General features: G+C 41.6%; 1 protein-coding gene and 1 pseudogene across 1 annotated transcript in view; one reads left to right on the forward strand and one right to left on the reverse strand.

Moving 5' to 3' along the window:
• The window catches only part of LOC114004483 (A disintegrin and metalloproteinase with thrombospondin motifs 12), a 118,552-nt gene that overhangs the window by 24,929 nt on the left and 75,177 nt on the right, over positions 1-18,446 (forward strand). The window lies entirely within an intron of this gene.
• Positions 1,765-2,073, reverse strand: LOC102474138 (cytochrome c, somatic pseudogene; annotated as a pseudogene).

The following is an 18,446-nucleotide window of genomic DNA, read 5'->3' on the forward strand; positions in this document are numbered from 1 at the left end:
TGTGGTTGACTACATGGGAGTCCAGCGACATAGCCATTACATTGACTGCTGGTCCTAAATCACACACTTTCTGTTATGCAGTTTGAAAAGGCAGACATGCTGAGAGATGTATAAAGAGTCAAGACTGAGGTGTCATCTGATTGGTTGGGTGGTGTTACTGCCACTTACCTGGATGTCAGGCATGCAGGGAGATCATGAAGATAAAGGGGAGATGGTCTAAGAGGAACATGAAGAGGCATCAGACTGTCATGTCATGTCGAACATGCATGAGGAACAATTGAAGAGCAGTGAGATGTGGAGCCAATAAGTGGCCCTGGATGGAGATTCTGGTGAACAGGAAATGTGAGCTGTGAGTCTTCCCATGGAAACTCTCCTCTCCCACAATATCCTGCCTGATTTTTTAAAAAATAAATTGTATTGTCTATATTTGAGGTTTCCAATATGATGTAATGGGATACATGCAGCTAGCGAAATAGTTACTATAGTGAAGCAAATCAACATATCTATCATCTCACGTACGTACTTTGTGTGTATGTGACAAGAACAGCTAATATCTGTTTATTTAACAAACCTCTGATATCATACAGTTTCATGAACTATGATACTTAGATTGAAGATGAGAGCTCTACAGTTCCTCTTATGTTTCTGCCATTTTGTATCCTTTGACCTGTATATCTCTATTCTGCCCCTACTTGTCACTGTTTTATTTCTCTGTGTGAGGGCACTTCAAGTAGTTCATGAAAAAAAATGTAATTAAAGTATTATTTTATTTTATTTTTATAAAGTTTTATCGACTTCTTCCATAAGCAAGAGAGACAGAGAGACAGGCAACCCCACCAGGACCAACATACTGCAATCCACCACTAGCCTCAGCCACCCTCGGATCACGGGCTCGTGCATAGCCTGTGTTTTCTGGGAGGCTTCCAGATACAAAATGATAACCTTTTCATGTGGATCGGCCTCACTGAGCATTGTGTTCCCACTGTGCCACTGTTTGACCTCCAATATGTTCATTCTGATGCGAAAATGGTTTGAAACCATGCATAGTTTTTTCATAATACACATTTCCATGAATTTTGGGAAGATTCTGTGTAAATTTGATATTTTTTCTTTATTTTTTTTAGATTCCACATACAACTAGGCTTATGTAATATTTTTTCTTAAAGTGTTACATATTCTTTATTTGATAGTATACATAAACCACACTAAAATATCTTTCAATAAGTAAAAGGCAGTGTTTTGGATACAGGGAATCCGAATTAAAATGGTAGAATTATGACCAAATATACAAAGTAGACATCACTACCTTATCTTCAGTTTTTGTCTTAACAGGTTAATAAACACAAATTAAAACACAGGTGGGTCTGCTTAGTTTCGAGAAGTGAAGGGATTTCGCCAGCATTTATATATTCATATAACTAGTTACATATAAGCCTAAATAAAACCATCTCCAGTAGGCTTTGAGATGGCATTCACCATCTTTGTAGAAATATGAGCATCACTAATGAATTACCAATTATATCTTTAGAAAGGGTAAATAGAGATAGCACTTACTGAACTGAAATTACTATCAAAAAAAAAAAAAACACACAGTGATATTAATTTAACCACAAGCCAGTCTTACTTAAATCAGGATTGTCTAACAAAAAAATCCTGTCAGCCATTCATGATCTGAGTTCTGGTGTGGGAGCTCAATTAAAATATGGTACACATAAAAAAGGTGAGACATCTCTGTTTTGTCATAAATAAGGCAGTGGCTACCTATTACTCATTAGTAGCTTTTAAAGGATAAGTTATCAACTCTGCTCTTTTGAACTTCTTTTTAATGCCAGCAAAGATCATCTTTGTCCCAGGGATGTACTTCTTGGGATTCTCCAAATCCTCCATCAGTGTATCCTCTCCCCAGGTAATGCCTTTGTTATTGTTGGCATCTGTGTAAGAGAATCCAGGGGCCTGGCCTGTCTTCCACCCAAATAGACCATGAAGATGTGGGCCAGTCTTGTACTTGCCTCCCTTTTCCATGGTGTGGCACTGGGCACACTTCTGAACAAAAATCTTGCCTTTCTCAACATCAGCCAGTATTTATTTATTTAATAATTTATTTATTTATTTACTTATTTATTTATATACATTCAGTGACATTGTTTAGCTTATGAAGTGAACATTTCAATATGTGAACATTTCTCCCCAGTCCAGTTAATCAAAATATCTTCAACAGATAACACCACACCTCCCCATCCTGTCAATGCTCTGCCTCTGTATCCCTCAGTGGGGCCAAGGGAACATCACCCATTTTTAATTCTCTCTTTAATTGCTTGGGAATATAGAGTAACTGCTCAGAAGTCAGATGACCTGCTCTCTGTAATATTTTTTCTTTCTGCTTCTGGATTATTTCACTTAGCGTAATGTCCTCTGGATCCATCCAGTTGTGGCGAACAGCAGGACTGTTTTCTTTTTTAAGGCTAAGTAATATTCCATTGTGTGTGTATGAACCATATTAACCAGTCATTTGTCAGTTGTCAACAGACACTTGGGTTGTTTCCAAATCTTGGCTCTTATGAATGATCCTGCCTCATACTTGGTCACTTGGTGACCAAGACTCAGCTCAAATGTTCCATTCTGTATTGGGTCCCCAGGATTTCTAACATGTCAGTCACCATGGTAGAGGGTGGTGAAAACCATAATGAATTACACACAAGACTGAATCAGAGACAAATTCCTAAGGTAAGCTATTCTTTTTTGAAGGAAAGAAAAACACAGGTCAGTGGAGAATAAAAATTAAGTGTGAGGTCATTTTTCTTTTTGGAAGTTGGGAGAGACATAGAAGCCACAGGGGAACCAGAGGTTAAACATATATAGAGAGGATGGTTGGTGAAACAATCTCTTAGGAAGTAAGGGAGTCCAAGAGCTCAGTAAGAAGACTGCCTTAGACAGAAATAGAGACTTTTATGCAGGAATAACGAGAATGAGTTGAAGGTGGATATAGCTGCAGGGAACTGTGAGGTTGGTGGACAGGATGTTGACTCTAGGAGGACTGACAGGGCTGTGGATATCAAGCCCTGACTGTGTAGTCTGGGCATCAAGGAAAGAATCCAGTGCTAGCAGGAGTGCTTGTATATGGGCCCAAAGACTAATGAAGTTCAGCCACACAGACGGGGCAGTCATGACAGAGCTGAGGGTGTGGGCGCTCAGCTCAGCAGGCATGGAAGGTTCTATCCTCAGATGACTTGAGCACTGCATTAAACCAAATGCCTCACAGCTGGATGTCCTGAGGCTGATAAACCAGCTGGCTCAGACACTGGACAGGGCCAAGTCTGTAGGCTGAAGATTCTTCCTCCCACTGCTGGTTAATCTTGGGGAAGCAGGCTCTCATATGATGGCTGAACAGGGATGGAATAAAGCTGCTACACTCCTGAGGCCTTGTGTGAAGGACATAGTATGCCCTCTCACCAGTACCAACTTGGAACACTTGACTGTGTGTGCCAGGCACTGTTTAAGGTGTACATCTCTATTGCATGCAATGTTTACAATCAATCTGTTTGGTTGTGCTGATAGGGTCAGCACAAGGAAGTTCAGACAAGGAAGCTGGACATAGACAAGTCAGGGAAGTTGCTCGAGGTCACGCATTTGGTAAGTAGTTGAGCTGTAATTTTTTTTTTTAGATGTTTTTAACTTGGGGTGTGTGTGCTTGCTTGCCAGAGAGACAGAGATGGTGAAAGGGAAAGTGAGAAATCACCCCCCAGGGGGGATGGCCATGCCACAGATTCCTTCTCCTCCATTCTCTTCCTGGGATCTTGGGCACGCACACACACACACACACACACACCGTGTGATTATCAAGCCACCACATCTGTTACTTGAACCGTGGTCAACCATGTGGGAGTACAATGATGTGATTGCTATTCCACCTACTGGCCCCTGAGCTGTAAAATCAATCCAGGGTTTTGGGTTCTTGATCTTAAGCTGTTCACCAACATGCCATGGAGAATCTAGTGATGGCATTGAGAAACTGAAGTGAGGGGGTAGAATTAGGAAACATACCCAATTCACAGCTAATGAGAGTAGAAGGATTTGAATGTGTGTCATGAGACACTAGAGACCAAGCATTATTATGGGAGATAAAATAGGCTATTCTAATGTTTTGAGTCCTGGACCTAGGTTACCCTACTGCATTTATAAAGCCTTAGAGAAAAATGCATGTGAGTAAGAATACCTCTTCATCACTTATTTCTTCATAGAGGTTTGGCATTTTTCTTCAAATTGGGTTCACTTAGGCTTTTTCTTTTTCCTTTTTTTTTTTTTTTTTTTTGCAGAGGTTTTTGCTGTAGGGTTATGTGTGTGCTTGCCTTTTTTTTTGAAAGACAGACAGAAAGTGAGAAATCACCCACACACCCCCCCCAGGGGGGATGGCCACATTGCAATCCCTTCTCCTCTATTCTCTTGGGATGTTGGGCATGCACGCACATATGCCTGGCATGAGTTTAAGCCAACAGGGCTGGAACTTGAACTGTGATCAACTACATGGGAGTCCAGCGTCATAGCCATTATGCCAACTGCTGGTCCCCTCACTTAGGCTTTTTCATGGAATGTCAGTGAATGGGAAGTTAGTGGGTTTGCTTAGAAAAAGTCAGATTTTCATCAAAATAGATTTAGAACAATTTTTCTTTCTTGTATGAGAGAGGAAGAGGGAGACAGAGACAGATATTTTGCTAGGGTCATGCAACATACTGATCCTCCTGCCCCTGTCTCCCAAATAGCTAGGATTGCAGGCACATGCGACTGTACCTGGCATATCCATGTCTTCCACATAGCCTCCCAAGTGGTGGCACTGCTTGTGTGTTACTGTGGCTGGGCCAACATTGAATTCTTTAATGCCCAAACCTTCTTTTTGTAGTCTCTTTCTCTCTAGCTTTTTCTCCTGCTTAATTCTACTCAATTAGAACACAAGAAAACTTTCTTCTTCCAATTTCATGAAATTGCCAAGCAAAGTTCTATAGTTTATTTATAATGAACACAAATGTAGCATGGACAAAAGCAGGAAGCAGGAATAAGTTAGTATGTTTGTATCCCTTGTGTTTTAGTAAAGGACTCCATACAACTTTCTGGATGAGCATGGTGGTGGGAATGAAAGGTATGGAGAACACAACATTTGAAAAGTTTCAAAGTGGCCAGACAGTAGAATCTAGGAGGCAAGAAGCTTGACTTTTGTGGGAACCAAGTGAGGACTCTTCCTCTTCAGTCTGCTTTCCTCGACATAGAGTGCAGACTTCGTTCTTTGGTTCCCTTTCATTGTTGGATCCAGAGGGGCCAATACATGCCCAACTTGGAAGGAAACTTGGCTTGGGTTCTCGTAATGAAAGAAACGTGCCTTGCCTCAGTGTGAATCAATAATGCACAGACGCCAAAGGAGCACATGCAATTAGTGTGGTCACACAGTAACAAGCACATAAAGGGAAATTCTGTTTCAAAACATGGTTAGCCTATGGGACCAGCAGATAGCATAATGGTTACATCGCTATGTAGTTGACTGCAGTTCGAGTCCCAGACCCGGAAATTTAAAACTTAAGCTGGACGTGTGTGTGTGCGCACACCCAAAATCCCAAGAAGGGAATGGAGGAGAAGGAATTGTGGTGTGGCCATCCCCTCTGGGGAGTGATTTCTTGCTTTCTGTCTCTCTGGCGAGTGCACACACCGTTGAACCTGCCGACGGCGAACAGTTCTTGAGTTGGGGGTAAGGATTAAAGAAAGACAAGAAGACAGAATAGAAATGGGAGACCGCCAGTCAATACGGGTCAGCACCGAGTGTACTTTATTGCTAGTATTTATACACACTCCAGAGACTTCTGTGATGTAAGGTTTTAAGGCCTGACTGAATTTATCAGGTTGTTATAACAATACTTTGGAACATTCCGTTCAAAACAATCCCAAGACATTCTGCTCATAACAATCCAGCCACCCAAGACCATGTCTGGATAAAGACCCTGGTCTTATTCTGATGGTCACCTCCTGCACATTCCTCACGTCTCCTCTTTGGCTCCCCACAACACACCCTATAGCAAAAAATCTCTCCCTAAAAAACTAAAATAAAAACAAAACCCTATACCCTCCACATTGAGTAGTCTATAAAGGATACTTGGAATTTAGGATCGAATATAAATATTAGCTCACATTTCTTACATGACCAATCTGTGCTCTGGCTCCACCAATCCTTGCTAGGACCTGATGATGTAGATATTATTATCACCTCTTACTTACAGACAAGGAGACTCAGTCACAATCATGTTGAATGATTTCATAAAAGGTATACATGGAGAGATTGAGGAAGCAACCCTCAATTGCTCTTGTGGTCTTCATCTCGACAGTGTTCTGCACCTTTTTTCTTTTATTTCAAGTATAAGGGTCAGGTTTAGAAAGCCTTGTTTTAGGAGCTTTAGTTTATGGATGAGGGATATATGACCCAGAGAGGCTGGACTCTGTTGTAGTAGGACCCTGGGTGAATGGCAGTGTTGGGACATTTGAATCCAGTTGCTTTTCATTTAGTGGAAGGGGTAGAGATGATAACCTTGTTATTATTTACAACTGGATCTGTCAACTGTCCAGCCTAAGGACACATTTGCTTTTTTAAAATTAAAAAATTGAAATTATTTACTTATTATTTTTTTACATTCAGTCACTATGTATCATTACAATATAAGAAATGAATTTTCCCATTCTGAAGACACATTTGCTCCTAAGAAATGACCTTCTTCTTCATTCTGTGGCAAGCTCTTCCTTCTTCCTCCTCCTCCTCTTCCACACTTCTATCTCTTCACTACTGCATCTTTGTAGGCCTCTTCTAATCCATCTTACCCCTGATTCTTTCTCATACTCATCTCCCCCTGTTACTCCTGCTTATTACTTTTATGTTCTATAATTCTATGTCTGTATTTTGATTCCTTTTTCTTTTCTCTCTTCCTCTATTGTTTTATATTCTTTATTTTTTCTTTTTAAACTTTTCTAAAGTTGAGTCTGGCTGTTGGGAGTTTAAGAAAGGATGTAACTGCTGTGGTTCTGGTGAATGAAGGTCTTTAACCCTCTCAACTCTTGAAAGATGACCCCATGATTCATTGTCTATAAATCTGTGTGGTCATTGCTCATTGTGGAAGCTAGACACCCATGTAAGTCCGCATGAGGCATATGGGGAGATGTGATGTGAGCATTTCTGTAGCATGTATGTTCCTATAAAAATATGAGAGATGTTAACCTAAACAAATATTATAGATTTAATTAAATTGTGACATTTAATGTTCCTAGTACATTAGAGGTTTTATTTTTTATGTTGTACTCTCTAAGGTATTCAACTTTTAAATTTCTTAAAAGGAAATTTTCAGAAAGGTAGACTTTGCTCAATAGAAAGTCTATTTGTCTGATAAAAGTTACAAGTAAGGTTTTTTTTCTGTGTTTCTTTCTTTTTTTTTTTTTTCTGGAGAGTATGTGCATTTACTGGAAAGAGACAGAGAGAAAAAGAGAGAGAAATAAGAAAGTACCCCCCCATGGGGGTGGCCATGCAGCAATCCCCTCTCCTCCATTTTCCTCTTGGAAGTTTGGGCACACATGGACGTGTACCCGGTGCAATTTCCAAGCCACCACTCTGGGTCTCAAACCATGCAGTTGGCCATGTGGGATCCAGCCACCTTAACTTGCATGTCACCTACTGGCCTCTCTTTACTTCTGGATCATAGGCGTGTGTGTGGCTGGTGCATTCAGGAAAGTCTCTGGACATGAACCTAAAACCCTCTCATGAAGCCTGTCCTGTGCAGTGTTGCATTTGCTACCATGTCACCATCCCTCACAAGCCCCTCCCTGAGGTCTCTTAAGAATTAATTCTCATCAGTGTTCTGATTGTAAAAAGAATTTACTGAATAACTCTGTGATTGAATCCAGATATTCCCTGTCATTGATTTGTCTCTTTGGTTTTGTATTTCACCCATTCTTTTAAACTTTCTTTCACAAAATAATCACACTTCAAGAAGTACCAACAAACAAAGCTATTGCAGGTGCTGGGAAAGTAAAGGCAAGTGCTCTTAAGCCCAGGAATCCCATTCAGCTGGAAAGAAGCATTCTCTGTTATATGGGGTCAAATTCCTACAAGAAATGAATGCTGTGCAAGAATTTCCTGGTGGACCCAAGTGGTCAATTGTCAGAAGGAATTTATTTATTTGCATGGGTGTGGTGAGTAGTCTTTGATGACTTCCTTATAGTACACATTTGGAACAGCAATTAACAGCAGCTGTTGGACCGACCAAGGCACCAAGGTGGAATGATTATAATATATACTGATTGTCTGTGCTCTGTGGCAGAAACAGAAAGTTTGGAAGTTATAGTAGCGGGGGAGAAATGGTAGATACTAGAAATAGTAAGAATAGGGATAATATGGGGGTGGGTGTGGAGGGAGGGAGGGAGGGGAACAGGGGAAGAAAAAAGACGTTTAATTGACAAGAAAATGAAAAGCTATTTGCTGCTGCTGATGTGTATATTAATGTCTTTGTCTTGACTGATACACATGGTAATCATACTGGAAAAAGAAATGTTATACACTATAAAGATATCTATCTATCTAGACCCCTCCCTACTTCTCCCCAGTTAGCTCAGTCCATCAAGCCTCTTGTTGATTCTGTCTCCAAGGTGCATTCAAGTGCTTATCTTTTCTGTGTCTGAACACTATCCTTTTACCATAGGCCCCCCAACTTCACCCTGGTCTCATTCATCCTTATGAATCCTCTTCACAGAACAACCAGAGTGACTTTTTAAAAACATAACTGGGTCTTGGGACCAGCAGTTAGCATAATGGCTATGTTGCTGGATTCCCACGCATTTGACCATGGTTCGAGTCCTGGACTCGATGGCTTAAACTCATGCTGGGCACGCGTGCGTGCATGCCCAAGATCCCGAGAGGAGAAAGGAGGAGAAGGGATTGTGGCATGGCCATCCCTCCTGAGGGGTGATTTCTCGCTTTCTGTCTCTATGTCTCTCTGTCTTTCTGGTGAGCGCACGCCCCCATAGCAAAACAAACAAACAATAAACAAAAACACCTCTCCAAAAAAAAAAAAAAACCATAACTGGGTCTGACTTGGTCCATTTAGGACCTTCTAGGCGTTCTCCATTTTCTCAGGTTAAAATCCAGACTCTCACAGAGGCTAGGATGATCATTCTCTGTAGACTCTGGCTTTCCTGTTTTACCAGTTGTGCCTCTAGGCTCCAGCCACTCTGGTCTAGATGCCCCAAAGTCTTCCTCACCCCACACCTAAGTATATGCTACTGTCTTTGGTCAGAACATTATCTTTTTTGTTTGTTTGTTTTTAGTTTTTGCTATGAGGTGTATGCATTCACTGGAGAGAGAGAGAGAGAGAGAGAGAGAGAGAGAGAGAGAGAGAGAGAGAGAAGAGGGAGAAAGAGAGAGAGAAAGAGAGAGAGAAAGTGAGAAAACATCTCCCAGGGGGGATGGGCGCACCATAATCCTTTCACCTTCATTCTCTTCTTGGGATTTGGGGGCATGCACACATATACACCTGATACTTTTTCAAGCTTCTGGGTCTAAAACTTAAACTGCAAAGCAGCCATGTAGGATCCAGTACTTTAACTACCACGTCATCAGCTGGTCCTGGCCAGAACATTCTTTATCTGTCTTTGGTGCTTTCTTGTCCTTCAGTGCTTATATAACTCAGCTCCTATTCTGGGGGTCTTTAGAGCACCTCAGTATAGCCTCTGCCCCGTTTCACCTCTCTCCATTCTGTTTTTCCATTCCCTTCCTCCTCAGCATTTTCCATGGAATGGACTTTGTGCTTCTTTGTTATCTCAGCCTCTTGTGTGCCTCTCCCACTCTAATGGAATTGTCCCCCAGAGGAGAGGATTTATATTCTAGTTCACTGTTGGTCTTCACTGTTATGTCTTTAAACCATCTAGTTATTGTTAAATAAATATTTGGTGAATGAATTTGTTCCTAGCCTCTTAGATGTTCTCCAATGAGTGATTCACACTCACCACATTGGTGTTAGCTCTCTCAAAACATCCTCCTGTAGATGCAAATACCCAGATGGAGGACACATTGCATTTCTGGGAGGAAAGGATAAAAGTTAGTTATACAACTTCCTGGAGGACCAGACTGATTCTGACCCAGCAAGTATTTGGGAACAGTGGCATCCCAGTGGCACTTGATGAAGTAATGGGGTGAGGAGAGGGCAAGAAGATGCAGTCTGGTTCTCCAGCACTATCAGGAAAGCCTCAATTCTCTTACTTATGGCATCAATATGTATTTTTAAGTGGTATTTGAAAGAAGAAATTTTTACCAACAGCAGCATATGCAGTTGGAACACAGTGTTCTGACCCTTCAGGGAACAATGACATCTATCTTAAATGTATATCTTCCCAGGAAACTTGGGTGAAATGAGTGTGTGTGTGTCTGTACATAGAGAGGGGTTGGTTAAGACTTTGGCAAATGTGCTCTGCCCTTCTAATTCTTCAGTTGGGCTTTCTAGAGAAGTGCAGGGCCTCTGGCTTTCTGGAATGCAAGTCAAGAGGTCATAGATGGTCAAGGGTTCCTGAGTGAGTAGATCATTCCCTGACACATACCTGGCAGTTAACTCGTAGTGAAGAATGTGACTTTGAAGGAAATCCTTGCTATATTTCTCAAGAATGCTATAAACTTGTTGTAAAAATAACTTATTATTTTTTCTAAATATAAAAATGACACATCTGATTGTAGAACATTTGAAACATGCACAAAAAATATTGAAGGGAAAAATGAAAATTTCTCTCCATTCCCCCATGAGCACACTTTTGTGTATTTAGTTTCTTTTGTGGGCTGAATTGTGTCTACCCAAAAATTCATAATGGGTATCATAAATGTGGCCACATTTGAAGTAGATTCTTCAAGGAGGCAATTAAGTTAAAAGGAAGCGCTGATGCAATATGACTAGTGTCCTTATAAGAAGAGGACATTTGGACACAGACATGCAGACATTTGGACACAGACATGCGCAGAGAGAAGTTGACATGAGACTCAATGAGATGACTGCCCTCAACAAGCCAAGGAGTGAGCCCTGGAATAGATGCTTCCTAGTCCTTAGAAGGAGCTGGCCTTGCTTACACTTTGATCTCTGACACTTTGATAGCCTCCAGAAATGGTAGAAAACAGGCTCAACCACATGGTGTAGGCAGTAGGGGCACTGTTTTGCCAAGCTGGAAGCCATGTGGCATCCAGCAGCTTGCTAGCTTGCTGGTGATCCTGGCTGGCTGCAGGATTGTGGGGAGAATGGTGGCATAAAGACCCTGTCAAGGATTCCAGTCTCTCTCGCTGTCAAAGGAAATAAATAAAAAATTAACTGAAAAATACTGTGAGAAAATAAATTTGTATTAAATCACCCCCATCTATAGCACAGCAGTGCTAACAAGCAAATATAATCCCATCTTTTTCTATTCATGTAAATCATAATTTATATCATCTTACATATATTGTTTTGAATCCTGTTTTTACTAAATATTTCAATCCATAAGAATTTTCCATTTTTTTCACATAAGACCTTCTCAAATTTTTTTTCTCATAAATCTTTTGAAAAGATATTTTTTCTGGCTACAAAATATTTTACTGAATGGCCATGCTGCCGTCATCTTTACCATTTGCCCGGGCTTGGGCTTCCATCAGGAGACAGCTCACAGATGGAGAGAGCTTTCTTTTTCTTCTTGGACTGAATCTACTTTCCATAGTATGGTGTCTAATTTCCTAACATACATAGTCAAACTTACCTTTCATAGCTGAACAGTGAAGTTTGAGATATCTTAGCTGAAGTCTGGTTTTTTTTTCTTCTTTCTCCTCCTCTTCCTTTCTCTTCTTCTTTTGAGACATAAAGACTTTGGTCCTTGAAAGGTGGAAATGAATCACTTTTTGTTTCTGAAGAGAGAGATGATGTAGATGACTGTGAGCTTGCTCGTCTTTGCCATGTGGCTATCCAGTCACAGATACAGAAATGCTTCTCAGAGCTCAGCCTTTGGAGCTTACGTCCAGTGAAGCCAGTTTAAATAGTGACTTATGGAACTGAAAAAGCAAGTTCTACTGTGAAGTGTGAAGTGTGCTTGGAACTTACCAAAGCAAGGTTTTTTGTTTATATTTAGTTAGTTTTGAATGAAAAAGAGAGAACCTAAAGAAAGAGATAGTGGGAGGAAAAGAGAGAGAGAAAAAAGAGAGAGGGAAGAGAGGGAAGGGACCAGCAGTTAGCGTAATGGCTATGTTGCTGAACCCCCCTGTAGTCGATTGTGGTTCGAGTACAAGACTCAAGTAAATTCACACCAGGTGCATGTGCGTATGTGCCCAAGATCCCGAGAGGAGAATGGAGGAGAAGGGATTGCGGCATGACCATCTTCCCTGGGGGGGGCGGGGGGGTGGTGGTGGCCCGGGGGGGGGGCGGGGGGGTGGTGGTGGTGGTGATTTCTTGCTTTCTGTTTCTGTCTCTGTCTGCCTTTCTGGTGAGCGCAAGTACCCTATAGCAAAAAATAAATAAATAAAATAAAAAAGAAGAGAGGGAGAAGAGACCAGAATATTTGACACGGTCTCCTTGCATGTCCTGATCCCCCTGCCCCAGTCTCCCAGCTCACTAGAACACAGGTGTGTGCCACTGCATCAACCTGTTTTAGGTTGGACCAGGAACCAAATCCAGGCCCCTCAAGTGTCCTGAGTTGTTCTTGGTGCCCTCCCACCATGTCACTGCAGCTAGGCCTGGAGAAAAGTTTTTTGGTCAGAAATTTTATTTCCTTCCCTCCCCCACCAGTGTCACCCCCATAGTTCATTATCTCACAGCAATTCTTATGTGCTTTATGAAATGATGAGAACATGGTATACATCTGTTGCTTTTATTTCATGGTGACTTATTCCTAGCTATTATGCTCCTGGAAAATCTATTATTAGAGAGAAACAAGGACATCTCTTCAATATGTTATTAAGAAGGACTAAGTGGCTGAATTTCAAAAGTTAAATAGAGAAAGAAGCAAGTCGCTTTCTTTCTTTTCTTTTCTTTCTCTCTCTCTTTCTTTTTCTTTTTTTTTTCTTTTTTTTTTTGAGAGGTTTTTGCTATAGGGCACACGTGCTTGCCAGAAAGATAGAGACAGAGAGACAGAAAGTGAGAAATCCACCCTCCCCCCCCCGCCCAGGGGAGATAGCCACAGCCACTCCACAGTCGCTTCTCCTCCGTTCTCCTTTTGGAATCTTGGGCACACACGCACATGCGCCCGGCATGAGTTTAAGCCACCAGGTCTGGGACTCGAACCACGGTCAACTACATGGAAGTTCAGAGACATAACCATTATGCCAACTGCTGGTGCCCTTTTTCTTTGCTTTTTAATGTGAGAATAATTTTTCAGTCTGATCTGTCTCCTGCGGTTGTCTCCAATGCATATGTGAGGGGATGAGCTTTAAGTTTATATTGACATAAACATAGACAAAGTATGGGTTGTAGTTGAAGAAAGGGAAAATCCAGTGGAAATCTAGCTTTTTTATAAATATCATTTTAAATCAATCAATGTTGTATTATTGCCCAGAAAAAAACCATGTTGCACTCTTCCAGTCCTGAATAGACATTCTTTTTCTGAACCTGTGCCATACCAAGTGGGAGAAATATGCATGGTGTGTGCTGCTGACTTTCTAATGCTTAACACATTTGCCTGCATATAAACAGAATGGAACTCAATTTAAATCTAGACACACAAAAAAGGGAAATTCTATTTTGTGTTTGAGAATTTCCAACTACACTCATTATTTTTGGTTTTCATATTGTAACTTTAAATAGATGCACAGTGCCCGTGTCCTCTCCCCCCACAAAATGTTCATTCACTTATTAGATAACTATTCTTGCAAAGCAAATAGGTAAAAAGTGTAGAGCAGATGAGGAAACAGGACTGGTAAGTTTATGGACTTGGATGAAGCTCACACAATGAATCAGGGCATGATTTGGAAATGAGTAAAAGACCCCATCCTGTTCCTATCTAATTATTCCAATCACCAACCTGCTACCCTCCCGGAGCGCCAGACTTTGCCTTTGGAAAGCAAACAGCGAATACTTTTCCATTGGAAACTGCCAAATAGTTTCAGCCACAGGCCATCTTAGTGATCATCTGAATTATGAACCTGAAATCTGCAGAAATTACTGCATTCTTCAGAAAGGAAGAATTGCACTTGGTACCTTGCAGGATCTTGTGAATGTCTATCTCTGAATGGTAACTCTTTTTGTCCAGTCATTCCTGGAAGGACTTTCCCTGGGCATCAGGAAGCCCTTGAGAGGACTTGTCTACTGTTAGTTTCTGCAGTGGCCTTGGCCATAGAGCAGGCCTTTCATGACTGCCTCTACCATCTGGAGTTCTCATCTTAGGAAGCAAATTGTTTGCCATGGCAGTGTATTTTGTTCCCTGAGAAGGCAGGAGGGATAATAATCCTGAAAAGCAGCCAGAATAAAAAGGAGATAATGAAGGGGTCAGCTTAATTTCATCTATCTTTCTGTCAGTAATTAAGCAGCACAGCGAATGTGGATTGTGGCAAGCTCTTGGCTTGAGAGTGCTGTGTGCTGTGTGGTTTGAGGAGTGGAGAACCATCCAGGATAAGAACTATCCAGGATGAGAATAATGAGTTAATATATGTCCAGGAGACAGAAGCAGGATTCTTCAGTTGGAACCAACAACACACCACCTGCTATTTGGGTACTTAATATGCAACAATCCAAGCAAAATATTTGTCTTTAGCAGTTAACACTAATGTTTGGGCTAATTCATAAAGAACATTTCTCAGGAAACCTAGGCTCAAGATCATTGTTTGTTTTTGCTGAGCAGGCAAATTGCCATGGTTTAAGAAGCAAGGTAGCAGAGTGGTTTTAGTGATGGGTTCTGAAAACGCAATGCATGGATTAGAGTCCCATTTCTAACATCTCTTCAGTGAATCATCTCGTACAAGGTATTCAGTCTGCATGTGCCTCAGTGAGCTCATCTCTGATACAGAAGTATAAATAGCAACTATTTCATAGGGTGTGGATTTGGTGAGTTAATATATGTTACATGCTTAGGAGAGTGGAACATAATACATATTCTCTACTGTTTTCTTTGATTATTGTTGCATTTTTTTCCATGCTGCTTCTGAGTGTGCCATATCAGGTTATGTGTATGTTTTGCACAAGTGCATATCTTTGATGGAAATAATTTTGAAAATGGAATTAAATCAGGAACCACAGGCATCAGGTCAGCAGCTGCCCACAGCTGTAGTACAGGCTTTATTTGCAGAAGCTGAAGAGAAGGCAAGATTCTTCAACAACTAGCTTTGAAGTTGTTAGCTTACCTTGCCCCTAGACAATGTTTGTGTTCCGTATCTGCTGACTGCTTTCTTGGTGGGCTAGCTCTTTAGATTCTCCTCTCTTTTGAATATAAATCTAATCATGTAATTGAGCTGACTAATGCAAAATTGTGATACGGATCAAATTTGTATTCTGGTTGTCCTGGCCCCCTTCTGCCATTCATCCCCTCATGTCACCTCTTCTCTTTGTTGTTTGAGGGGCTCCAGGCTGCATGGCTCTCAGGAGCCATTGCTGGGCCATCTTACTAACGACTGCCATCCTCACAGAGCCTCAATCTTCTCCCAAAGTTGTCTTACCCTTACTTCTTTAATACATCAGAGTGCCATTCTCATAGGGTGACCAGAAATGGCTGTCTGTTTTCCTTCTCGAATTTGAATTATATCCTGTAATTCTGACCTCCTTTCCAGTCTGGATTGTCTTGCCTATATTTTTCTTTTTTTTTTTTTAATGTCTCCTATTTTTTTTTTTTTTTGCTAGGGGGCATGTATACTCACCAGAGAATGAGAGGAGAAAGCACCTGGTATAGATAATGTTCATGCTGCCATCTCTTCTCCATCTTTCCTTTTGGAATTTTGGGCACATATATATACATACCTGGTGTGTTTCTGAAGCTGCTGGGTATAGGACTTGAATCATGCAGTTGACCATGCAGGATATAGCTGCCTCAACCACCAGGCCATGGAGCTGCCTTTGTCTACATTGCTTCCTGTATTTATTAGGATTTGGAATTATAACATTTTATTGAGTCAGAGGTATAGGCTGACCAAGAAGACTATGGAAGGTCCCTCTGAATGTCAATGAGGAGCCTTGAGGCTATTTGCTATCCCTGGGAAGGGCTGGTTTTCCATCAGTGGTGCCAAATGGATTCCTCAGCACGGAGAGGGTAAACTCTCTGACAACTTAGGAAAGTTAGTTAGCAATAGGGTAGGGCTAGAAAGGGCCATTTTTAAGAGAGGCTTTGTACTTGCTGAACATTGCTGCTTAGTTCAGTGGGATCTGCTCTTAGCTGTATAAGAATTGTTTTCAGGGAATGAATTCAAGAGAACAGTGAGGCCTATGGAACAACATGTCTCTGGGAGACTTAATTATTTTATTTAAAAAATTAATTATTTATTTTATTTATTAATTTATTTTTTAGTTTGACCAGAGAGAGACAGAGGGTGAGAGTGAGAGAGAGAGAGGAAGTGAGAAAGCAAGCCACCAGATTCAGGACTCGAACCCTGGATGGCCATGTGGAATTATCCAGTGCCTTAACCACCATGCCACACGCTGGTCCCCTGGGAGAGTTAATTATTAAGACCCCTGAGGGATAAAGGTGCCAAAAGCAACCCAAAGGCTAATGGTCAGGTCCTCCTTGAATGCAGTTCCTGGGCAGTCATTTCTAAACTTCCAGGATGAACTAGAAACTGCAGGGAGCCATCATAGCAGACACTCGTTCTGTGCTTCTTTAGGTAGGTGAGGAGGGGAGGTCCTGGTTGAGTGAAAAAAGAAAAGGAATAGCAAATTTGCCTTCAGAGTTTTAAAAAAGAGTAGTGAGTTTAAAGTATGCAGTAAGAGATTATGTTTGGCCAAAGCCTTGCTAATCAGGCAGGTCGGGGTACCTCACCTCTGAGCTCAAGCCCTGTAGCAGGCCTGAGCATCGTTCCTTGTGCTGTATTCAGGGAGTACCACCTTGGGGAGGAGGCACAGCTCATGAATGCGATGCTTTTATGGCTTTTTCTCCCACCGATGGACTGTTACAGCCTAATGAAGTGTGCCATCTGTTTATCTCATTGGACCTCATCAATTTCGTGATGAAAGCGGTTTTAAGATGGAATGAGCATATGCTGGAATGGAACACATCCAGGGGAGTGTGGTTAACACCAACTGCTCCTGTAACCAGGGCTCATGTGACCCTTCCTCCTACCCACCAAGTAGAAAGGGACTCTAGTTTTTGAGAGAAGAGGAAAAGTCAGGGATGAGTAATTAGAACACAGGGACCAGAGAAGATGGTCATGACAGTAGCCACTGGGACAGATCTTTTCCTTGATTTCTTTCCCTTGAAACAAAACCTTGAGTCACTTTATCATACCCTCTGCCAGAGGATGGTGGGATCACTTTGGCTTCCCTGTCCAAGCCAGTCTATATTTCTCATCTCGCTTCTACTCAGGGTGGATAATTGAACAGATGGTATTAAGGAAACTGGCTCACAAGATGGAAAAGAATAAAACTAAAGATCTCATGCAAATGTGGACCCTGGGTAGATAAAGAACTAAATGTGAGAGGTAAAAATGTGAAGCCAAGAGAAGAAATTAGAATAATATTTTAGTGACCTAATGTAGGAAAGTTTTTTTCCAGGAGATATTTATGCTACCAGGGCATGTATACCCACCAGAAACACAGAGATAGATGACAGAAAGCAAGAAATCACCACCCCACCCCTGCCCGCCCAGGGGAGATGGCCATGCTGCAATCCCTTCTCCTCTATTCTCCTCTTAGGGTTTTGGGCAAACATGCACACAAGTCTGGCATGAATTTTAAGTCACTGGGTCCAGAACTCGAACCATGGTTGACTATATGGTGTCCAGCAACACAACCATTACACTATCTGCTGGTCCCAGGAGAGAATTGTTTTATAAAGAATTTTTAAATTTAACTTTATTTATTTATTTGACCATAGAGGGACAGAGCTAGAGAGAGAGAGAGAGAGAGAGAGAGAGAGAGAGAGAGAGAGAGAGAGAGAGAGAGAGAAAGCGAGAAAGTAAGCTGCCAGGCCCAGGACTCGCACTGCAGTTGGCCACGTGAGAGTCCAGTGCCCCTAACTAACCACCATGCCACCTGCTGGCCCCCCAGGAAAGTATTTTTTAAATAAAGAAAAAGCACAAATTACAAAGCAAACATTGAAAAATAGATTATATAAAGTTGAATATTTCTGAGCTGGATGGTGGTGCAGTAATACTGCAACGGGACTCACCTGGGAAGGTCTTGGAATTGTGCCATGGCAGCTCCCTGTGCCGGCTGAGTATGCACACCAGTGCCTGTGCTCCTGGCTGACTGAGGCTGGGGTGGGTTGTAGTGTGAAGACCATGTTAGACGTACCTATGT

This window comes from Tupaia chinensis, unplaced genomic scaffold (genome assembly GCF_000334495.1).
Source record: "Tupaia chinensis unplaced genomic scaffold, TupChi_1.0 Scaffold000489_1, whole genome shotgun sequence".
In the NCBI taxonomy this organism is placed as follows: domain Eukaryota; kingdom Metazoa; phylum Chordata; class Mammalia; order Scandentia; family Tupaiidae; genus Tupaia; species Tupaia belangeri.